Genomic DNA, 13,188 nt, shown 5'->3' with positions numbered 1-13,188 from the left:
TGAAATACAGAGAGATTTCATCTTCACAACAAGCATCACCTTTTAAAGTACATATGAGGTGCCATATCCCCAGTGTCTTCACTGCCCTCGATTTATTCCAGCCTCCTGCTGCTTTTCTGGCTCATGTTTTCCCATCTTCCTTCTTCTTGATTTTGATTCTCTCTCATACTTCCTTTTACATGAACAATAAATTCCTCCTGGGTCTCTTGCAGGGAGCCTTTCCCCTTCATCCAAAGGTCTGGTGCTTTTAGTGGGGTGGAGGTGGGGTGGCTCGGTGAGTGGGCTTCACCTTTTATCCCACATTTATCAAGAGAACCTTCCAAACAGTGACAGTTCTTCCCTAAGAGGAATTCTGATGCCAGCTGTTAAGATAATACAAAATTACCCACTTTATTACAAATAAAAGATGCAGGGAAAAATTACATAGCTGTTAGGGGTGGGGAGAGGCGAAAGAAGACATATATTCAGATAACATATATTATAAAAGAATACACTTCATATAGATAAAGAAGTTAACGTTAAAAGGAATGACACATGCAAACTATGTATTTTAGTTACACAATTTTATGTACGTAAAAATGAAATTATAGGAAAAAAAGAAGAAATATCTAACCCATTTCTTTTTAAGTTTTTTAAATTATTTTTTGAGATAGAATCTCACCCTGTAACCCAGGCTGGAGTGCAGTGGCGTGACTGGCTCACTGCACCTTCCACTTCCCAGGTTCAAGAAGTTCTCCTGCCTCAGCCTCCTGAGTAGCGGGGCCTACAGGCGTGTGCCAGCACGCCCAGCTAATTTTTGTATTTTTAGTTAAGACGGGGTTTCACGATGTTGGTCAGGCTGGTCTTGAACACCTGGCCTCAAGTGATCTGCCTGCCTCGGCCTTCCAAAGTGCCGGGGTTACAGGTGTGAGCCACCGCGCCCAACCCTAGCCCATTTCTAATCTTAAAAGTAATGCTAGAAATCATACACAAGCGAACGGACAGGCTATTTTTTTTTTTTTTTTTTTTGAGACAGGGTCTTGCTCTGCCAGCCAGGCTGGAGTGCAGTTGTTATGGGATCTCTGAGGTGTCGATGTTTCTGGTCAGATACCTCTGTGGCTGTGGTGCCAGTTGCCCAAGTTCTTGTCCTGTGTCCAGGAGGAATGAGTTATGCAGACAAGTGAAGGGTGAAGAAGAAGAATTTTATTTAGTGTTAGAACAGCTCAGAGGAGTGAGGAGCTCCTGTTTGTAGGCAGGTCATCCAGTGGAGTGTTGAGCTCTCTGCAGACAGGAGGCCCTGGAGATGATAGCTCCTCTCCGCAGACAGGTCCTTCAGACATTTCTGCAGATCTCGGAAGCTCTCAGTGGAGGGCGTAGCTCCTCTCTACAGGCAGGTGTCTCTGCAGTAGGGGACTATCCTCTCTGCAGCTGTCTTCCCATTCTCTCTCTGCCCTCTTCGTCCTCTGGTCGTCCTCTGCTCTGCTCTGGCTGAGCCCATGGCTTTTATGGACCTCAGAGAGGAAGGAGTGATTGCCGATTGGTCCATGGACGGCCGTGGACTGCCTGGAAAAGGCACCACAAGTCCCCACGCTGGTGGCAGGACTGGCAGCCCGGCCCCCAGCCTTCAGGCCCTTCCTGGTCTGAAGGTGGGGCCTTACTGGGGACTCATCCTCTTCCATCCAGGAATCAATCTGCCACCTGCTGTCATTCATGGCCCCAGGGGTGCCCCCGCTCCCATATCAGAGCAGGCCCCAGGAGCGGAGAGAGGCCAGACAGTGGGAGCAAACATCCCTGAACCTATAGGGATGGGGATGGGGTGCGGAGGTCCTTCCTGGGGCCCCCGAGGGTGCAGGCTGCAGAGACACCTGGCTCCTGTGCCTGGGAGGGTGTGATGGCAAATCCTGCCTGCTTGTGGCTCTCCTGCAAGAGCACAGGTAGGCTGCAATCCACAGCTGCAGCTTGGGTGTCTGTAGTCCCGCTCAGGAGGGTGGGACTCCTGCCTACTCCGCAGAGCAGCAGGCCTGGGTCTGCAGGTGTGGTTTTGGCAGCTGCGGGGGCACAGGGAGCTCCTGTCCTGACTCAGAAGGGGCAGAGCTCCCACTGGCTCCATGAAATGTGCAGCCCCAGCCGCGCTTCCCACTGTGTCCCATGATCACACCGGCATGATCATGGCTCACAGCAGTCTCAACCTCCTAGGCTTAAGTGGTCCTCCCACTTTGGCCTCCCGAGTAGCTGGGACTACAGGCATGCATCACCACGCCCAGCTAATTTTTAATTTTTTTGTAGGGATGGGGTCACCCTATGTTGCCCAGGCTGGTCTTGAACTCCTGGGCTCAAGTGATCCTCCCATCTTCACCTCCCAAAGTGTTGGGATTATAGGTGTGAGCCAGTACACCCAGCCTGGACAGGCTTAACTACTTAAAAAGGTAAAACTTCTAAATGTCCAAGCAATATAAGCAGGATTTAAGGGCAATCAATAAACTTGGAGACTTTTTTAAAATAAACATGACACGAAAAAGTCTGTATCTTTAATAAATAAAGCATTCATCAAATCAAGAAAACCCAGTAACACTCTTCAGAAAAAAAAGCAATCAGATGAATAGGTAGTTCCCCAAGGAGGAAATGGAATAACTAAATAACTAACATACAGGAAAAATATTCAGATTCATTCATAATAAACGAAAAACTCATTTTAGAAATCCTGCTGGAATTTTGTTTGAAATTGTATTGAGTGTATAGATTAATTTGGGGATAATTTTCTCTATTAATTTGGGTCTTCTGTTTTATCATTTGATAGTGTATAATTTTTCTTCATAAAGGTTCTTTGCATGTTTAAGTAGGTTAATTTAAGACACTTTATATTTTCTGTTGGTCTGCACTGTGACTAACACCTTATTTCTAGTTGAATATTGAAGTGGGGGGCGTCCAGCTGTCTGCCTTGGAGCAGAAGATGAGCTTGGTGTCTTTTTGTTTTCCAGTTCACCACCTCCTAGCTGCCACAGGCTCTCACTGACCACTTTGGTGTTGGAGTACCAGGAGGGGGGAGAAGAAGAGGCAGAGTTCTTACCTGAACGGTGCTGTCAAAGGATGGCCTTGGTGATTTTGTGCTATTATCAGCTTAGCTAGAATTAAGTTGCCCAGCATTTCTTCCCCTGGCTGATTCCCTGCAATCTCCCACCTGGGAGGGCACCAGAGAGTTCAGTCAGCCCCTGTTTCATGGGGCTGGGGCTGGGGCCAAGAAGCTGGGGATCTGGGCCAGGGAGGGGGCGTCAGCTCCTCACTCTGCAGCAGGTGGGCTGCTCTGCTCCTGGTTTACAGTTGTGCCCACTGCATGTAGCTATGAGGCTCAAGCCCCTGCGCCCTTCACCCAGCCAGCGGGCCAAACTGGGCTGAGGCTTGCTGGGGAGGCTAAGCCTGGTCTTGGCTGAATATTAAACACTGGGCTTCTGTCACCCTCAGGCATAGGTGGGTCTCTGAGATAGAGCAGTTCCCTCCTCCAGCTTGCAGAGAAAGAAAGCCCTCTCCCCAGAGAGCAGAGTCTCTGAACAACCTTGGCTGTGGATAGAACATTCTGTTGGAGTCACAGGGTAGTGGTGCTTGACCATACTGTGAGGAGCATCAGTATCTCCTGTGCTAGTTTACATAGCTCATTCTTTCTAATTCTGAGAACAATCCTAAGAGATAGTGCTATTGAGACTTAGGGTGAGACACTTGTCCAGGGTCAAATATCCAGCTAGTAAGTAACAACCCCACGGAAGTCATATCAAATCACATGCCCACCAGCAAAAAGAAATCCTGGGTCTCCATACTGTGGCCTACACAGGAGTATTGAACTTACTGACTCTTGATCATCTGTTAGGTGTAAAATGGTGTCATAATGTTAGCATTTCTCTTATTGCGGGAGAGGTCCAGCATCTCTTCTGGGGTTCAAGAGCAACCTTCTTTTAGGTGAAGGTCTGTTTGTACCCTTTGTCCAACCGCTCATTGATTTATAGACGTTCTTTCTTCTTTCAGAAAATTAACTCTTTGTGATATGGTTTTCAAAGAATATTCTTCCATTTTGTCATTTCTTTTTTGGTTTTATTTATGCTGTTGGCCACCTCATCAGGCCCCAACTAGGCAAATTCGATTTTCATGTGGGCAAACTAATAAACCTTTTTTTTTTTTTTTTTTTTTTTTTTTCTCGGTTTGGGTTTTTTATCAGAACCAGAAAGATCTACCTCATTCCAACATTGTATTTGTAAAGCGATCTTATTTTTCCAGAATTTTATGGTTTTATTTTTATAAAAATGTCGATCTTTGATTCTTAAGTTGATTGTGGTATAAAGTGTGTGATAGGGATCCAACTTTCCTTTTGTGCCTTCCCCTCAGCTGGCTACTCACTTGTCGGAATGCTATGAAAAAATTCTGTCTTCTACTCTTTTGAAACCATGTGTCTTCGGGTCTCTTCTGTTTCATCAGTTTGTGCTTCCAATCATGTCATGTAGTGTTTTAAATATAGCTCTGTCACTTTATAATATGCTTTACTATCTGGTAAGACTAGTCTTGATTCTACCAACTGTTAATTTTCTTCAGAAAATACTTTGCTAGTAATTCTTGCTTATTTATTTCTAGAAGTTATTATTTATTTCAGAATCATCTTTTTAGTTCTCTTCCCAAAACATCCAAGCAAACAAAAATAATTTTTTAAAAAATCATCATCTTGTTGGTATTTGGGAGGCAGGACTACATAAAACCTATATACTAACATAAGGGGAGTTTGACCTGTTTTTGGTGTTGAATCTTCATAGGCAACTATGGTGCTATGTTATGTTTTCTATTGGTGCTTAGTTGTGTTTTCAGTTTTTGTCCCTCCTAGGTTTTCTGTGTTTCTTGGCTTGCGTCTGTTGCTATTCTAAATGTACTTTTTTCTTCCATTGTATATTCTAACTGCTTGTTGTTTATGTATATATTTCAGTATGTTAATTTTATAACCAGCCAACTTAATAAACATTCTTGTTGTTTGTAACTTGTTTTAGTTGATTATCTTGCCTTTTCCAAGTAAGCAATCATATCAACTTAAAATGATGACATTTTTTTACCTTCTCCTTTCCAATTTTCACACCACTGGAACAATGTTAAATAATAGTGGCAACATCGTACCTCCTGGTCTTGTTTCTGGCTTTAATGAGAATGTTCACAGTGCTTCCCCATTAAATATTATTGTGATTGTTGCACAAACTTATCTTTTATTATATTTTTACTGTTTATTTTTTTAGAGACAGGGTCTCACTATGTTGCTCAGGCTGAACTTGAACTCTGGGGCTCAAGCGATCTTCCTGCCTTGGCTTCCCAAAATCTGTTATCATATTAAGGAAGTATCCATTCATTACTATTTTATGAGGCCTCACAAAATCAAGGATGGGTGTAAATTTTTCAAGTGCTTTTCCAGCATCTATGAGGATAATCTATGTGGTCTTTCTTTCTTGATCTATTAAAAAAGTGAATTTACAAAATAATTTCTCAGTATACAATCATTCTTGAATTCCTAGGATAGTCTACTTGGCCATTTTTTTTTAATGTGCCACCAATTTCTGTTTTCTAATATCTTAGTTTTTTGCTGTTGTGATATTGTGATATCACACTTATGAAGTGTGTGTGCTTTTTGTGCTTTGTCACTTTTTGATGTCACTGTTATGCTATTTCATAAAAAATAATTGTAAATTTTTTTCTTTTTTTGAGATGGACATTCGCTCCTGTTGTCCAGGCTGGAGTGCAGTGGCATGATCTTGGCTCACTGCAACCTCTGCCTCTCAGGTTCAAGCAATTCTCCTGCCCCAGCCTCCCGAGTAGCTGGGATTACAAGTGCCCACCACCATGCCCAGCTAATTTTTGTATTTTTAGTAGGGATGGAGTTTCACCATGTTGGCCAGGCTGGTCTCGAACTCCTGACCTCAGGTGATCCGCCCATCTTGGCCTCCCAAAGTGCTGGAGTTATAGGCGTAAGCCACCACCCCCCGTCATAAGTTTTTTTCTCTTTGTGTACTCTGAAGGAGCTTACATAGCATCAGGACAACTGTCATTAGTTTTCCATAGAAATTAATCTGTTAGACTGTTTAACTTTGCTATAGTTTTGGCAATTTACATTTTTCTGTAAATATTTCCTTTTATCCAGGTTCTCAAATTATTTTGCATATAAGTAAGAAAAGGAATGTCACATTATGTTTTAAATGTTATCAGTTTCTATGGTTACTTTTTCATTAAAATTCTTTATTTGGGTTGTTTCTGTTTTCTGTATTTAGCTTGATAAGGTTACCTAATGATTTATCTATTTTATTAGTTTTAAAAAATAGAATCAGCTTTTGGATTTATATATTAATTCTTCAGTTCTTTAATTCATTTTATTTTGCTTTCAAATAACTAATGCCTTCTTTCTGCTTTCCTTAGCTTGACTTTGTTGTCTGTTTCTCTAACTTCTTGAGTTGGACGCTTAATTATTTTCATTTACTTCATGCTTACTTACTTTCATTTGTACTCTTCTGACATAAATATTTTCATTAGGATTATTTTAAAGGTATTTTTCAACTTTAGTTTTGACCTCCTCTTTGTCCCAAATACTATTTGAGAGAAAAAATAAAAATTTCTGAGTGAAAAGGATTTTACTTTAAAATTCTAATTTTATTACATTATAATCCCAGAGTATTGTTTGTATAGTTTCTACTTTCCAGAGTTTATCGAGGTTGTATTTTCAGCTAAAGATTTTCAGTGTTTTAATTTTCTGTTTTCAGGGTGTTGAGCTGAATATATGTCAGAATGACCTTATGAATTAGATTATTTGGTTCTCCATATCCTTAATTATTTTGTGTTTACTTCTGTCGTGGACTGGGTGGTCAACAGTAACCTCTGACTACTTAGGTGCTTCTAATTCTTGTATTTCCTATGGTTTTACTTTAAGGAAGTTGATGTGATGGTATTTGAAGAATACATATTCTTGACTGTTAGACGCTTATTGGAGATGGCACTCATCATTATCAAGTTTTTATTTTTCTAATTTAATGCTCCTCTGCATCCTCACTTCCTCCCCCATGTTCCATCTTGTCAGCTACTAAAATTGGTTCCTTGCTTTCTTTTTGTGTTTGCATGTTGTATCTTTGCCCAGTCTTCTGTTGTCAACCTAAGTAATTGTGTTGTAAAATATAGAAATGTGGGCTTTATTTTCTGATCCAGTCTGAGAGTAAATATTTTCAGTAGCTAAAATGATTCCATTCACATAAATTAATATGACAGACGTGCCTGGTCTTAACTATTTTTTCTTTTAAATCAAGTTTTATGTTACACTTTCTGGTTTTATTGCTGCTTTGGTGTTTTTTTTTTTTTTTTTTTTTTTGTGGTAATCTTTTACCTCATATTCTGTTTTTATTTGATTGATTTTTATGTATGTATTTCTTCTAATAATTTGAAAGGCTTGCATTCCCCCTTCCCCAGTGGTTATGATATCTGTCTCTATATTTATATCCACATCTATCTATATGAAGATATAAATATATCTTTTTTCCTCAATATCTGTTGACTACTTTCTATGAGAATGAATTACTATATTTCTACTTACTGTAATCTCCCCGTCACCACTTTTAGCTTATATTATTACCATTTTTCTTGAAGTTTCCCTTTTATATCTCTAAATACACATGTACGTCTATCAATTTATTAGCTTTAAGTGAGCTCTCTAACAGCTATAAACAACAAAGTTATCAGCACATTGATAGTACTTTCTACCTCCTCTTTTCTTCTCCCATTCAAATTTTGTGAGTTAGAGAATTGTTTACATTATTCAGGTTTCTCTCTCATTCATTCATTCATTCATTCATTCATTCATTCATTCATTCATTCATTCTGAGACAGAATCTCACTCTGTCACCCAGGCTGGAGTGCAGTGGCATGATCTCAGCTCACTGCAACCTTCACCTCCTGGGTTCAAGAGATTCTCCTGCCTCAGCCTCCTGAATAGCAGGGACTACAGGCATGTGCCACCACGCCTGGCTAATTTTTTTGTATTTTTAGTAGAGATGGTGTTTCACCATGTTAGCCAGGATGGTCTCTATCTCCTGACCTCATCATCCGCCCGCTTTGGCCTCCCAAAGTGCTGGGATTACAGGCGTGAGCCCCCGGCGCCCGGCCTATTGAGGTTTCTAACCTTTACATTTGGTTCTGTTAGTATAATCTCCACGTGGTTTTAGTCTTGGTCTTACTCTCATAATCATTGAATATTGATTCAAAGTCATCCTCATTTCTTCTGTTGTAGTTTCTTCCATTAATCTTTTTTTTTTTTTTTTTTTTTTGATTCAGAGTTTCATTCCTGTTGCCCAGGCTGGAGTACAATGGCACAATCTCAGCTCAATGCAACCTCCGCCTCCTGGGTTCAAGTGATTCTCCTGCCTCAGGCTCCCAGGTAGCTGGGATTACAGGCATGCACCATCATGCCAGGCTAATATATATATATATTTTTTGTATTTAGTCAAGAAGGAGTTTCACCGTGTTGGTCAGGCTGGTCTTGAACTCCTGACCTCAGGTGATTCACCCACCTCAGCCTCCCAAAGTGCTGGGATTACAGGTGTGAGCCACCATGCCTGGCCTTCCATTCATCTTTTGATGGCCTTGAAATTATTCTCTTCTTTCTTCAAGCTCATGAGATGAGTGTTTTATGTTTTTGCACATTCATTAATGCTGCCTTTATACTTAATTGATGGTTTGCCTGGATACAGCATTCTTATATTACACTTTTTATTTCTTTGCATTAAATAATGTGGAGTCATCTGAGGTTACCTTAGTTTTTTCTTTCGCTTAAAGGCAACTTGATCTTTTGGGCTGGATGCTCCAAAAGATTCTTTGTCTTTGAAGTCCACTATCTTTTACTAGACTTGATTATTCTATCCCATGATTTTCCTGGAATACAATAGACCATTTCAATCTGTAGATTCAGTTCTTTTTTATTTTTGGAGAGTTCTTACAAATAAAATTTTTTCTTCACAGGGACATGAATTATATATGTTTGTTTGTCTTTCATGCCTATCATTTTATCTTTCATGCTTTTTTTAACTTGTTCATTTCTACTAATTTCTCTTGCTTTTACCAGTTTTGTCCTATATATTCCTTCCTATGCTGTCAGCAGTGTCTCAGTTGGTTTTACATTTTTGTTCTACTTATTTTCTGAACAATAGCATCTCATGATTTATATCACTTGTTTATTTTGCCATATTGATTTCTTTTTCTTTTTGTAAACAAGATGTGGTCTTGCTATATTGCCCAGGCTGGCCTTGAACTCCTGGGCTCAAGTGATCCTCCCATCTTGCCCTCCCAAAGTGCTGGGATTATAGGCATGAGCCACTGTGCCTGGCCATAAATACTTGTACCACTTATACCTCTTTTTTGCCCTTGTGGTTTATGGAGATAATTGCTTCACTGGGTTTTGAAATGTTTTGTAGTGATGTTTGTTCATCTTCTCCATGACACCATTTTTCTGGTGGGTGTTCATCTATGATTTATTTTCCTCTGTCTCTCCTTTTTTTTTTTTTTTTTATAATATCTTTATTATATAGATCCTATAGTTCCTTTTTGATCATGAATTTGTCTTGAACTGAAAGGCCTTCTTCCCAGGCCAGCTGTTTGCATGAAGTTCTGGAGGAAGGGGGCCGGTACATGTTCTTATTCTAGGCTACCAGGAATTCTTCTATAGGGACATTGGTGTGCGTAAGGTCTTTGAAGCCTTGCTTCTCCTTGGCCAACTGGCAATGACAGTTTCAGACGAGCTCATGATGCAGAGCCTCTCTCCTCTATCCCACTTTATGGGTTGGCTGCTTCCTGCAGACGTGACTTTCTGTATGACTCATCATTCCACCTCACCTTCTCTGTTTCTACTTTATATGAAAGCAAGTTCAAGAAGGTCCCCACTGCCAGTCCACATGCCTGTTCTCATTATTCTTAACAAGCGAATGTTACTTTTTTGACCCTGGGGTATGGCACTTACCTTGGAGAGCCGTGTGTGGCCAGCTTTAGCTGAACTCTGTGCCACAGCTGTCTTCTCCTAGCATCTTTCTGTGCCCCAGCTGAACTTCACTGAACTTCCCCATGTATTGTAGCCTGGGTTTATAGATCTTTGCTGGCTTTGTCTGAGATAGAATTTGTTTCTTGGTGTCCTTGTTGCTTTTAGGTGATTTTCAAGAGAAGTATTTTTCTTCTGGTGGAAACATCAATTTCTCAAAATTCTTCTTACCCAAACTACAATAAAAGCACTGTTACCTCAATGCCTGGCTCTATGTATCTTTTTAGTCTTTACTTTTACAAACAACTGACTAGTGCTCTTCCCGTATTTATTATTCAAACTTCTGAGCCAATTTGGTTTATCTAACTAATAATAATCTTCCTTATGTGTATAGAACCTTTTGCCCTCATAGACCCTGGGCAGCGCTTGGACCAGATTTCTTCCACTGGTCAATTAGTTGTAGACGAGGGGTCTTCTGTTAACACTAGAGAATATAGCAGTTTTAGAGTGTCTTCTTAGCATGGGGCTATGGGTAAGGAATTTTTCCTATTTTAGGCAAAAATAGTCCAGGCAATGACTTGGGGTAAGAATTGAGTTTGGGGAGTTTGGGTTGGCTTGGGGGCTCCCAAGCCAAGCCTGGATAGAGTGGAACTTGCTAAGGAGTGGTGGGAGATGAGTTGAATGTGTAGAGGAAGTTTTGCCCTCTATATTCCGTCCTATGTAAAACCAGCTGAGACACCGCTGACAGCGTAGGAAGGAATATAGAGGACAAAACTTCCTCTACATGGAAGACCTTGAATTCAATGCTGAGGAGTTTGGACTTAAGGTCATAGGCTGTTGAGAGTACGGGAAACTGGAGAGAAGTGACGTGAAAAAAAGAGGGTTTTAGAAAGAGCTGCATGGTTACCTGTAGTCCCTCTGCTACAAGCTGAACTGTGTCCCTGCCATCCCAAATTCATGTTTGCTTGTTTTGCCACATTTTAAATGAACATTTGCACCTCAGAATGCAACTGTATTTGAGGATAGGGTCTTTATAGAGGTGATTAAGTTAAAGGAGGCCCTACGGAAGGCACCTAGTCCAATATGACTGGTGTCCTTTTAAATAGAGGAAATTAATGTACATGTACAGACATGTACAGAGGGAAGACCACATGAAGACACAGTGAGAACACAGCCATCTCCAAGCCAAGAAGAGAGGCCTCAGAAGAAATCAACCAAGACCGGGCGCTGTGGCTCCTGCCTGCAATCCCAGCACTTTGGGAGGCTGAGGTGGGCGGATCACTTGAAATCAGGAGTTCAAACTGGCCAACATGGCGAAACCCCATCTCTACTAAAAAAGTACAAAAAAATTAGCTGGGCGTGGAGGCGGATGCCTGTAATCCCAGCTGCTCAGGAGGCTGAGGCAAGGGAATTGCTTGAATCTGGGAGGTGGAGGTTGCAGTGAGCCGAGATCACACCACTGCACTCCCGTCTGGGTGACAGAGCAAGACTCCATTTCAAAAAAAAAAAAAAGTATGACAACAACCATGTTGATGCCTTGATATCAGGCTTCTGGCCTTAAGAATGGTAAGAAAGTAAATTTTTGTTCTTTAGGCCTCCCAGTCTGTAGTCCTTTGTTAAAGCAGCCTAGCCCAACCAAACTAATATGCCCTCTTTCCCCCTTCAGCCAGAGTGAGTTTCCAAAGTGCAAAGCTGACCCCTGCTTTTCCCCACTATGAGATAAGGCCCAGTGTGGTCTGCAGGCCTTTTATCATTTGGGCTTTGCCACCTCTCTGGCCTCATCTCTCACTGACACCCCAAACCCAACCTCATGCATTAAGCTCCAGAGATTATCCAGCAGATCACATTTCCCTGGACAGAGCGTGCCCCTTCGCATCCCCTTCATTTCTGCAAGGGGGGCCCTGTGGCTGACACTTGGTCAGCTGTAAAGCCTGCTCAGACTTCAGCCCTCTGTACAGCCTTTTCTCACTCCTTCCTCCCCCTTACATTCTGTGCCTGGGTCATCTGTTCTGCCAGGCTCACTGATAGACTCACCCCTGTTTATATCCCTCTGTTAGAGAGAGAGTCTCTCTGAGCTTAGGCTGGACAAGAAGATACCCACTAAACTTTGGTTGAATTGAGTTGTATTTTGGATCTGTAGGGCCAAAATACAATACCTGTTCCCTAAGGAGAAAACAAAAGAGATGGACCTGGTTGCAATCTGGTTCTTGCTAAGCGTTGCATGAGCAAGTATGTCTTCTGAAAGTGATTCTCTGCTCTCCTGACGTGCAGCTGGGTGTGTTTGTTGGCAGTGTACACAGCACAGCTGGTTGCTCAGCATCTCATTTCTACAGGACAAAGACATCTCTGATCCCTAGTCATGATTGCCCCAGGCCCGGCATAGTTCAGTGAAAGGCACTAAGGAGGCTTAAAGCATGCTTTGGGGCAGAGAACAGAGACTAAGTGTATTGTCTCTTACCTCTAAGAGGTGTGGGTTTGAATCATGACTCTCCCACTTAGCAGGTATGTGACTTAGGGGTAAGCTGCTTAACCTTGCTGAGTCCTATTTTTCTCGTCTGTCAAACGAGGATAATAACATCTACCCTGTAGTTGTGTTGAGAGGATTAAATGCAATTCTCTATCTTCCTGCCCATCTGCTTTTCTCCCTCTTTCTATCATCTCTACCTATCTATGTATTTTTCCATCTCTTCATCTATCATTCATCTATTACCTATCTGTAATCTATCTTTATCTATCATCTATCCTTCAATCATTCTGTTTATCTATTATCTACCTACGTACCTTTTTTTTTTTTGAGGCAGAGTCCCACTCTCTCACCCAGGCTGGAGTGCAGTGGCGTGATCTTGGCTTACTGCAACCTCCGCTTCCTGGGTTCAAGTGGATTTTGTACCTCAGTCGCCTGAGTAGCTGGGACTATAGGTGCACACCCCCATGCCTGGCTAATTTTTATATTATTATTATTATTTTTTTTTAATAAAGACAGAGTTTTGCCATGTTGACCAGGCTGGGCTTGAACTCCAGACCACAAGTGATCCATCTGCTTCTGCCTCCCAAAATGCTGAGATTACAGATGTGAGCCAACGTACCTGGCCCCTATCTTCTATCTATCATCTATCCATCTATCACCTATTGTCTATCACTGATTATCTATCTATCTATCTATCTATCTATCTATCTATCTATCTATCTAT

The sequence above is a fragment of the Piliocolobus tephrosceles genome, chromosome 13 (assembly GCF_002776525.5).
Source record: "Piliocolobus tephrosceles isolate RC106 chromosome 13, ASM277652v3, whole genome shotgun sequence".
NCBI lineage: Eukaryota > Metazoa > Chordata > Mammalia > Primates > Cercopithecidae > Piliocolobus > Piliocolobus tephrosceles.
The sequence above is the reverse complement of the archived record's forward strand: the minus strand, read 5'-3'. Positions refer to the sequence as shown.